Consider the following 11,515-nt stretch of genomic DNA (forward strand, 5'->3'; position numbering starts at 1 on the left):
GTCACATCCTGACATCCTTGTACCGTTTATTCATCGTTTTTAAATCCGTAGTCAGTAGATCATTCATAACTTTCAGTAAAATGAATAGTTAAATAATTACCTGATGAAAATTCTATCAACAATCAAACTGTCAACATCATCATTGGACATGGTCAAATGCACCGCGACTTTTCTTCCCTGTTCGGACTGCATATAGCATAATACTTTGCAGGATACTCTCAGGTCTTTTCTTTTTTCTTTCCCATTCTCACTTAAAATTTTAGTGAAGTGGTGAAGCGAGAAACACACATCAGCACACTGCGTCAATGACTTTCTTCTGATCGGAATGGCCGTGCAACTTGCCACGTTCCGTATCGAAAATAAACAAGTCCTCCTTTATTGGTTCATCCACATGCATCACGCTAATCTCAAAGGCTTTTAAGATTCCCATGCTTTGATTTGTTGTAAGACTTTCTCCTGAAAACGTCCTTTGTTTTTAGTCCTAACAATAAGTGACAACTAACATCAAGTATGACAGAGGAAATTCGTTACCGAGATGCTTAGCATCGCTGGTTCAAATTCGCATGTTTCAAACGCTTTGGTGATTCGCAAGAGTTATCTCCCTGTAAACGCAAACCTTACCTTAAATCAATGTTTCAACTGAGAAAATTTGAAAGTGGTGTTTTGATGCGGACCTATTGAAAATTGCTTTTAAGTAGTTGATTTTTAACGATTTTTCCGGAAATACGCATTCCATGCATGTTTTGACCAACATAAAATAGTTTAACGGGACACATTCTAAAAAGTTTGCTCTATATTTTAAGAAAGCACATACCCAACATTTATTTCCACTATAAAGTTTTGATTCAGTTGAAACTTAAATTTGGGGAAATTCTCAGGGCCAAATATAATAAGAAGTGAATTTTGTTCTTTCGGCACTCAATACTAACAGTTTCGCAAGGGAATTTAAGGTCTTGAAATCAAGGGCCTTGTCCCTGTCTATTTGGGGAAAATATTGACATTTTGTTGAAATTGGAAAAAAATATATTTATTTATTTTGCAAATATATCCAAATAAGAAGCTTATTTCATTTGTAGCTAAAGGTATTTATTGACTTATTTTTGATATTCAGGCCGTTAGATTTTGGAGCACGCATGCCTTTTACATTTTTAAGGGCATTCCTGATAGACATACCTTAAAACCTTGGAAATTAGCCGCGGCTTTTGTAAGCTTTAATAAGAAGGTGGGGGCTTATTTTCAAACCCGTCTTATTTTCAAATTACAGCTTATTATCAATAAAAAAAAAACTGGTAGCCATCGAGAACATAAACACGACTTTTTATCAATAAAAAAAATTGTAATCGATAGATTAAAAACTACTTGCTCGTTCTAAAAATAGAATATGCAGGTAAACATCCGTAAGAGTTACATGAATAGTGTTCAAATGCCGTAATTCTGTGCGCCCGTTTTTAAAACAAACTATGCACTTTTAGCAATGGTGACTAGTACTGCTAAACGTACATCGTGAATTAATAGCGAGCGCAGCTAGGTGGCGCGAAGCGCCGCTCGCATAGCGATCTCTTAAAGCAACGCCTGTGCGAAGAGAAAATTCGGACTTCTGCACATCATTCGATAGCATTTTTTGATGCCGTAATTTCGACCCACAATGCATCACTTAATTTAGCTACGTTCTCGCGAGAATCACGGCAAATGTTCAACAAAAAGTTTACTCGCCTTGATTTAATGGATATATATTGAAGATAAATAGAAAACAAAACATTCTTCGTTAACTTTCAGCTACGTTCAGGCTTTTTCTCGGTATATTGCAACTTACATACGTCATGTGACGTCAGAGTTAGACGCACCAAATGTCACGTGCGGTTTGACGAGCCCGATCTAAGTCAAAACAATAGAAGAGTTTGCGCTCGCTCTAACGGTCGCACCGTCAACATATTAGAAGATGTATGACCGGCATATTTTCAAAACAGGCTTATTTTTGAGTAATTTTCAATGCAAGAAATAGGAGGCTTATCTTAAAAACCGGCTTTTTATCAAATCCGTCTTATTTTCAAGGTTTTAGGGAATATCTGAGTTTAGACATTTTTAACCATATTTGTTTGATGGAATTTTCTTTGATGAAATTGGAAAAATACAAACTTTTTCGTATTGGTAATGGGGCCTATTACAGACTCCGTCCGACCCCTAAAAACCCTTATTGCGATTACTCGAGTTACATGTATCTATCTTACATGTATTACTACAGCTCTCAGGAGAGTTCAAAATTCCGCGTCATTCTCGGAGCATAACCTACAATTTTTTATGCTAGTTACAATTAAATGATTCATGAAATAAGTATGCCGAAAGTATAATGTATTGCTAATTGTGCACTTCAGAATGTTAAGACTCACTCAACTGAAATGGGTTAAATTTGCACACTATTCAACTGATTAGGGTTAGTCTTGCACCCACCTGAGAGATTAAGGTTAGTCCTTGCACTAGTATTCGACTGATTAGGGTTAGTCTCGCATCCATCCGAGAGATTAAGGTAAGTCCTTGCGCATTATTCGACTGATTAGGGTTAGAGTACGACTTTACTTTACCGGTCCCCAGAAAAACGCGCTAAAATGAAGTGTCGCCCACCCCAAAATTGAATTCTACGGTTAAAAGTTTAGTTTAAAACTTCGTTTTTAAATCTTAGATTTTAACCTCGTTCTCTGAAAAAAAAAATAGTAAATATTGTTTATTCATGGAACAAATCGTCAAAGAAAATAAACAGCTAACCGATCAACGGAGACCTGGCCGACCGTCGAAGATAGTAGGCGTAGTAAAGAGAAAAGTGGAGAACATTAAATACAAAAGAGGAAAATCAAGGAGAAAATGCAGCAAGGAACTCAAGAACTCTAGTTATAATGTGAGTTATATAACAGTGTTTAATTATTCGCGAAAGGTAAAAAAAAATGAAAGGCATTTAAACGATCAAGAAATCAACTTCTGACAGAACACAACGGCAGAAGTGCTCGTGATCACAAGCATTTGACGGCTAGAGACTGGAACGAGAATTACTTTGCAAGCTACATATCATTCCAGTCGGCGAAACAATAAATGCAAATTATTATGTGAAAAACAACTTAAACCTGCGCTGATTCAAAAAAAAAAAAAAAACAATGGCAGGATTGATGAACAAAAGTTGGTTCAATAACCAGGACACGCTACGCTTTTTGAAGATAGGGCGACACCTCACACTGCCCTGGTACCACAAAATTGCTGTAAAGTCGTTGAAGTTGAAGTTATTTTCTCGCTTGAACAAGAATTTTTTTTTTTGGATTTTGTGGAATGCTCCATGTGCATCAAGCTCTCGGCGTTTTAGGGCAGGCTGTTTCACAGTTGTGCACAGAGTGTGCAAATAACTCTAACTTGCATTATATGTGTTTAATGATTTCTTAAATACCACTTATCACTTGTCAGACAATGATCGTAAAGTTCTTTTTGTTAAGTACATTGTACATGGGAAATACCTCTCTCATACAGAGTGGTATAGAGGAGGAGTGTAGAGCCTTGTTAGCACTTTAACCCCCTTCCCCGCAGTTACTCGTTTTAACGCATACACCATTTCCTATTTCTAACGCAAAATCACGCATATACCGTTTCCCCGCAATCACGCATTTTCACGCACTTTAAAAAGTTCATTTAATCTTTAATTAGATGCCAATTTCCTTTTATTTTATACTTGTAAAAATAACATGAAATAGGAAAAGTTATTTTTGTATCAAAATATAACGTCATAAAATTATTTACGCTAAACTTTAGAGAAACGTGTACCACGCTAAAAGGTGTTTGCGGGGAAATGGTAAATTTCTTTTTCTATGACGTGAACGTTAAGTGTATGTTGCAAAACAGTTCAGAAAGTTGTAAAGAGTTAAATGCAACACAGTTTATTTGATAGCCGATGTAGTTTTTGATATGTTGTCTGTAACATAATTTTGTGAAACAACGTTCAGCGTTGTTCTAAGCCACTTGTTACTTGTTATAGTCAAGGTGGGATGTGACTGTTGCATTGATAACCTTTACACAGGCTTCCACCTAGGAGAATCCCTTAATGTTTAAGTACCTCTTTCATATAAATGGGCTTATTTGTGCTTCCATTGATACGGAGGCGTCCAGCGCAGCACTGATGTTTTTACAGTAGATTAAGTGTCTACGTTGCCTTACCAATCATAGGGCGGTGATCCTTCACACGGTACTGGTTATGGGCACTGATGTCAACAGTCAGTTTTTGCATCGTTTAGTTTAAGTCTGTTTACAGTAATCCAGGCTCGTACACTTTCTATTCACCTCCAACCCCACTCCCATAACGTTGACCTGTGCGGCACGAATGACATTGGGTTTTTCTTTCACTCAGACGACTGTATTCGATGAGTAGTCTGCAAATCCATGACGGTTTATGGTATACCGGTCGATGATTCTCCTTAGGGAGCGAAGGTACATGTACATCAGGAAGAGAAAGGGGCCGAAAACAGACCGTTCGAGAGATCCAGTGGATAGTGAAACATCAGAGAGCATACTGATGTTAATCTTTACCGATTGGTTGAGGCCAGGTCAAAGTCATAAAAACATGGTACTTAGGGAAGTTTCTGTCAGCTTTACCTAATTAAATTAAAAGTTATGGTCAGGATAATGTTTTTTCGAAGACAGACAGGCGGACGAAAAGGGCGAAAACTTTATACCTCGAGATCTTCGATGCTGGAGGGGGGGTGGGTGGGGGGGGGCATAAAAATGTATTTCTTGCACACTTGTCAATTGTAAGGGTAATACAATCCTGCCATCAATTAAAAAGAAATGGTTCTCATAAAATAAGTTATCACCGTTACTTGGAAACTTCAGTACTTTTAACACAATTAAAAAAAAAAATCTACACTATTAGTGTAGAATGTTTTTCAACATACGTTAAAAGTACTAATCACTGATGCTTTAGATGATGAAAACGACATTTATGAGGTAGAATATACATATTCTCTAAGTTATTTCAATTAAGAAAATTTCTAATCTCAATTTAAACCCATTTTTCACAGTAAATTAAAAGAATTTGATATACATATAGGAAAAAAATTGCATAAACTGTATGCGTTTAAAAATTATATTATTTTGAAGATACTTTACTGGCGATTATTCTGGAAAAATCGTCAAGATAAAAAATTTAACAAAAATCGCAAAAGTGACACATGGGGGGGGGGGGGGGGTTCTAACAATATTTATAAATGTAAAGGAAGACAATTTTATTTCTTAAATTTCCAGGACAATTGTGAGAAAAGTTTACCGTAAAATGCCAAAATTTTGTGAATAGAAATATAATAATCCTCCTTTTCTCTTCTACACATCGCCAATAGATTTCCTCCCTTTAGCATAGAATGTCAATGTGCTGCAAGATTAGCTTTTTGTTGCTTTATTGCATTACGCAAGAACCAATTTAAGCCTTGAATGAAACAATGCTTTGATTTTTATTATTTTAAATAGATAACATTGCACTTGGAAAAACTGTGACATTCTATAACGCATGGGGACAAGAAAGTCGCTCAACTACTGGAAAATTGACTGACGGAGATAGAAATGATACCTGCGAAATTTTAAAAGGCCGTCGGTTTTATATTGAAATCAACTTTCAAAAGACCTACAGCATTGAAGTATCGAGACTTCTATTTAAAGGTATATTGTGAAATCAGTTCAACAATTGCACTAGTATCGATTGTAATACATATAGTTAAGTGCCAAGTTGAAATTACAAGCGTTTTTCTCTATACAATATAACTGTAGATTATTAAGTATTTAAGTATAAAATCTTAATATACTATTTTTTTCAACCGGATATAGGGAGTGTTCACACAAACGGAACGGTTTTCTATTACTCCGACTCTCATGGATGGCCTTTTCAAGTTTATCAATCCTACGAAACTGAAATTCCACATACAGTTGAGTTTGAGGTTCAGCGCACGGCATATTCAATTAAATTCAACATATGGGATGGTTATGGAAGTACATTAGAATTTGAACTATGCGAAATAGAGATAAGCGGTAACTTACATGTCAAAACAATTTCTTTTTGTTTCAAAATTATATCTTAAAAAATCCCTACTGCTGACAATGTTGATTTAAAAAAAAACTCTTTCTTTAGGGTGCGAAATTGACCGTTATGGAAGCGACTGTCAGTCTTGTAATAAGTCTGATAATTGTGAAGTATGTGATATTAAGAATGGCGCATGCTACATCTGCAGAGAAGGCTACACGGGAGCGGATTGCACAATAAGTATTACTTTTTACATTAACATTAACAATTTTCTTTTGAGCCAAGTATAAGTCACTTATCTAGCATGCATTAATAAATAACAACAAAAAGAATTCATTGCATGGCATCCCCCCCCCCCCCCTTGTCAAAACCAAAACCATTAAAAATGTGTTTTCTGACAAATTCAAGGGGTCAGGGCTAATCGTTTTTGATTATTTTTGAAAATGCTACTAATTTTTGAAAAAGCTCTGAAAATAAATTGCATAGGAACGACAATCTAAATTGCCTTGAAGTTGAAGTTGTGGGTCCTTTGGAAGAGACCCTACTTCGCCATGGGTCTGAGTGCTGAGTAAATTTCAGAATTTGAAGCCCTTCACCGGTATATGGTGGTGATTCTGGAATGGAACGTGAAACAGCATACAATCAATTAATTGCTGTAAAAAGAAAGATGTTTAATTTAGGCAAACGAAAAAGGGGTCATTTATGAGATACCAGCCTCATTTTAATAATTTTTCATCAATTCATAGATTAACTTCTGTTTAAAATATTTCTGATAGGATTAGTTTATTTAATTAAAAGAAAAAATGCATTTTCAATCCCGAAACATATTTTCAGAGAGTCATTTTGGTTTCCAGGGCTCATCCGCAGGACTTTTTTCATTCTTTTTGTAATTATTTTAATAAGTATAAAAACCAAAAGAAACAGTTCTTGCATAATCACCAATGTTAGATTGACCTGTCCGGCGTGAGACAGGAGTGTGAGATTTTTCTGTCTTACACTGTGTATAACTACGCCGTTAACGAACGATGACGGAAGCATTCCTTCTTTATTTCATGAAATCGTAACAATGTTTAAGCGGCACAGTGAGTCAAAATCACATCTTAATTTTAAGATATATGTAGCATACAGAGAAAGACTTATGAAAATTATGAGTATATAGCGAAGATATGACAAACTGCAAGAATTGACTGCACAATATAAGTGCCGGAAAAACAAATGTTGTATCTACCGTTTCGTTACTTCGTATATGTCAAGGTCAGGCAACTCTTATTTTTAGCTCAAACTTGTAAACAACATTCAACTGGAGCATGCAAAGGTGAGAAATATATTCTGACAACTTTTTTAAAACATTAAATCAAATATTTTGGTCTTCTTACATTCATTCGTGGATACCTGAGACCATGGTAACTATGGAAACTTATTCAACACTTTTCTGCGCATGCGTACAATAGAGAGGAAGAAGTACCAGGGAATTTTGCAATATTTTCGTTCTGGGTCAGACAGAAATTATTTTTACTTTTATTTTTCTCCATAAAAATATAATTCTTAGGTTCTGAAATATGTAATTTTCTGAAACTGAATACTTTTAGGAATTGAACAAAATTTACAGAGGTCATGCGAAAATTCTACATTTGTCAATTTTCCCCTTTGTGCGTCACTGTGCCGCTTTAAACTTAAAATGGTGTTGTTTAACTTATTAAGGTAAAGATCCATACCACGTAAAATAACGTTATGTGACGTTATTCTCGTTTGTGACGTTATTACGTCAAACGCGCCCGACGCTTATTCTATCAAAAATGCCTGACGTCGATTTCACTTATTGTAAAAAAAAAAAAAAGGTACATTAATTTCCAAATAAAAGGCATAAATATACGATGTTCAGTTATTTTCCGGGATGCATGATCGAAGGAGAGTTTAAATTTAGATGATTCGTCAAACCGAAAGTACAACAAAGATGGCATGGAAGATTCATTGTCTCGAGTACAAGATAACTAAAAGACTTCGACAATCGGGTCGTTTTTTTGTCTCTGTAAGTTGAAGAAATACAGAGTAACAAATAAATGGTTCTTTTGTCGAAAGTCATTATAGTTTGCTTACATGTTTGTACATAGGCTTAGTACATAACCATTTTCGAACCACGTACGGCTCTGAAAGTATTCAGGTACCTAACTACAGTACCTGGCCATAAGTGAGTCATAATTTTATTTTTACACTATTAACTATATATTTCATTGAAAAACCTATTTTCATAAAAACTTGTTGTGAAGTCAATTTTAGCTCAATTTTCATGATTTTTTCACTGAAACATGCAGAATTATTCAAATTTTCTTGTATATATAAATTTTCAATCTTAAATGATAAACAAAATGATACTTAAACTATTGAGAATAAATCATAAAATATTGTCATGACAAAATTTTCTAACCTCAAATTACTATGATTTCTTAACAAATTGAAGTCTAAAAATTTTTGTTTTGCACTTGACCTGTGATTTCATGGTAATGCATAAAGATAAAACTATTTTGAAACTAGTGCTAATTGTAACGGGGACCGTTACAGATGTTCCCCAAACGCTCCCGAACTCCCTTTTGGTGCCATATTCCCTGTAATCTCTATTAAATAAGAAATACTTTATGGAATTTGGACTTAATCAAGGTCTTCCCAGAAAAATACAAAATATATTTAAAAATAGGCATTGCGTGTTCATGTTCGTAACGACCATATTATCTTGTCTACACTATCTAAAATTTTAATATACTTAATATCAAAGCATTTAATCCAAAAGTATTAAAAAATACACTCATTCGAGGGTATTTTTAATTTTACTCATTTCACGTGCACGCACATGCATAATGACTACACCTTCTTGTAGGAGTTCTTTATATTTATCTTTGTTCTAAATTCCATCCTGTTTGGTTGGAAAACAAAGGAGTTATAGCCATTTGAAGTTTCAGCCAATCAGATTGCAGCACACATGCATGCGCGTGATTTCATAAATTTTTATCTTTGTTGTATTGAAGGATATCTAAATGAATGGCTATATTTTAAAATTCCAAACATTTCGTAAAAAAACAAAGGAGATATAGCCATTTAAAATTTCAGCCAATCAGATTGCAGCACACGTGCATGCGCGTGATTTCATGAATTTTTTTCTATATCATATTTTAGGATATCCTAATGCATGACTATGTTTTAAAATTCAAAGCATTTCGTAAAAAAGCAAAGGAGATATAGCCATTGAAATTTTCAGCCAATCAGATTGCAGCACGCGCGCATGCGCATGCTTTCATGAAAATTTTTATATATCATGCTGTAGATCTTCATAATGTAGGACTATGTTCAAAATTTCAAAAGATTATGACAAGAAACAAGAAAGATATTGAGACTTTAGTCTCAGCCAATCAGAGCGAAGCGCACGTGCATGCACGTGAGATCTTGCTATTTTGACCATGCCATCTTGTCTATACTACTAATATATCCTTACATTATGAGTTTCAAAAAAATTCATCAAAAAAAAGAAAAGTTACAGCAATATCCATTATATTGGTCATTTCATGTGTTGCACGTGCGCGCTCTTGCAAGCACGTGCGCGCAAAATGACCTTCGTTCGGCAAATCTACATAACATGTCTACTGACCCTAAAAACATTTTACCTTAGTCGGATGTGTAGTTTACAAGATCACTCGTGGACAAAATTTTCCCAGGAAGAAGAAAAATAATAATAATAATAATAATAATAATAATAATAAGAAACAGAGTAAAAACAATATGTTCCCCAACTTCGTTTGGGGAACATAATAATGTGAAGAAACTACAACAAATTCTGCATTTTATGGTGTTTTAGACATTAAAAAGAAACAATAAATGACACTGCAAGAATATTTTAGAAAAATGTGTTTCCTAATGAAATATATAGTGGAAAAATAAAATTATGACTCACTTATGGCCAAGTACTGTACTTTGCTTCAATATTCCGATTTTTATATGTCGTTTTTCTCTTCTCGATTGTTTGAATTAAAATATCGTCCCCTGGGGATTGACTCGGGATTTTGAAAAAAAATTATGGAAAACTTTTTTTTTTACAATGTATATATCATACATAAAACAGTTACTGCACAAATATTAATGCTCCAGACTGTTATTTGGTTTATCCTTGCACTGAAACATAAAATAATTATTGATAAAAAAAAAACCCGAATATTTCATTTAAGTAGGAAAGGACATTGATACATTGACAAAAAAATTCCTTAATACACATAATATGTGACATATATGCTGAAAATTTGGAAAAATTTGTTTTAAAGCTAGTGCACAATAATCTTTAGCTATCATTTGTAGTGCTTTGGGTATACAATGTAGTGTATTGCTGCACATGTCATTAGACTGACAGGTGTCCTGGGTTCGATTCTCTGGAAGTTGAAAAAATACAGAGTAACAAATAAATGGTTCTCTTTTGACGAAAGTCATTATCGTTTGCTTATATACTTGTACATAGTACATAACCATTTTCGAACCTTTTGGGCCTCTTGTTATATGTTTGCTAGAGCCAATTTCCAAATTGATGATAAATTACATATTTCTCATCTACGGTATATACAATATGTATAATAAATGAGAAAAACATACATCGAACAGACCAAGGGGTCTATATCAGATGGGGAATGGGGATATTTCTGTCTTCAAGCACCCGTGAATAGTACAGCAATAGATATCAGTCGCTAATAAGATAATGTGCAATTTTATGCATTACCATGATTACTGTAATGATAGTTAGACTTAAACCCACAAATAACAATATGACAGTAACAAAGAAGGGAATACATGTATAAGATGATAAATAGGAATGCCTATGAGATCATAGAGGGTGATATAAAAAGGAATAAGGACAGACAGAAAGACACACGGACAGATGCACAGACCTAAATTTAGTATCCCCACTTTCAGTGAAAGGGGAGACAATTATATAAGTTTTTTTTTGTTGATGTTAAACTTGGTTTATCAAGATACTTGTTTAAAAAAAAAATAGCATAACTTTCCCAGTGATTATTCAGTTCTTTCTTTTCCTACATAAATAGTTTTTGATATCATATTGAGCTTAATAATATTATACACCTACACATTTAATATCTATTTTAACATCAATATGCACTAAGCAACACAGTTCCAAAAAGCCAGATAATGTATTGGACCAGCATGCAAAACTTGTATCAAACCATTTTCCCCCAAATGAATGAAGAGTCCTTCCCAAACTTATGAGTTAGGACTTTGTGCTGTGTCATGTAGCATGATAAAAAGCTGGAGAAGAAAAAAATCTTTTTTTTTTAAATTTCATTATTAGAATACAATTTTAAAGAAGTATAATTGAACTGCCTAAACTCCAATACAAGTCAAATTGAACCATCTTGGATGTCTTGATTAAATGTTTTTATTTTAGGCACAGAGCAACAGAAAAGAGTTTTTTTTTTAAACTAGACCAAG

General features: G+C 34.1%; 1 long non-coding RNA gene across 1 annotated transcript; it reads left to right on the forward strand.

The window, feature by feature from the left end:
* The first annotated feature begins 5,497 nt into the window (after window positions 1–5,497).
* LOC134240950 (uncharacterized) lies at window positions 5,498–6,278 on the forward strand. Its single transcript, XR_009986544.1, has 3 exons — window positions 5,498–5,679; window positions 5,845–6,045; window positions 6,146–6,278. It is a non-coding gene; the product is annotated as an uncharacterized LOC134240950 (long non-coding RNA).
* The last annotated feature ends 5,237 nt before the right edge of the window (window positions 6,279–11,515 follow it).

This window comes from Saccostrea cucullata, unplaced genomic scaffold, assembly GCF_032062105.1.
Source record: "Saccostrea cucullata isolate Sc308-1 unplaced genomic scaffold, CSIRO_AGI_Scuc_v1 ctg2832, whole genome shotgun sequence".
Taxonomy (NCBI): Eukaryota; Metazoa; Mollusca; class Bivalvia; order Ostreida; family Ostreidae; genus Saccostrea; species Saccostrea cuccullata.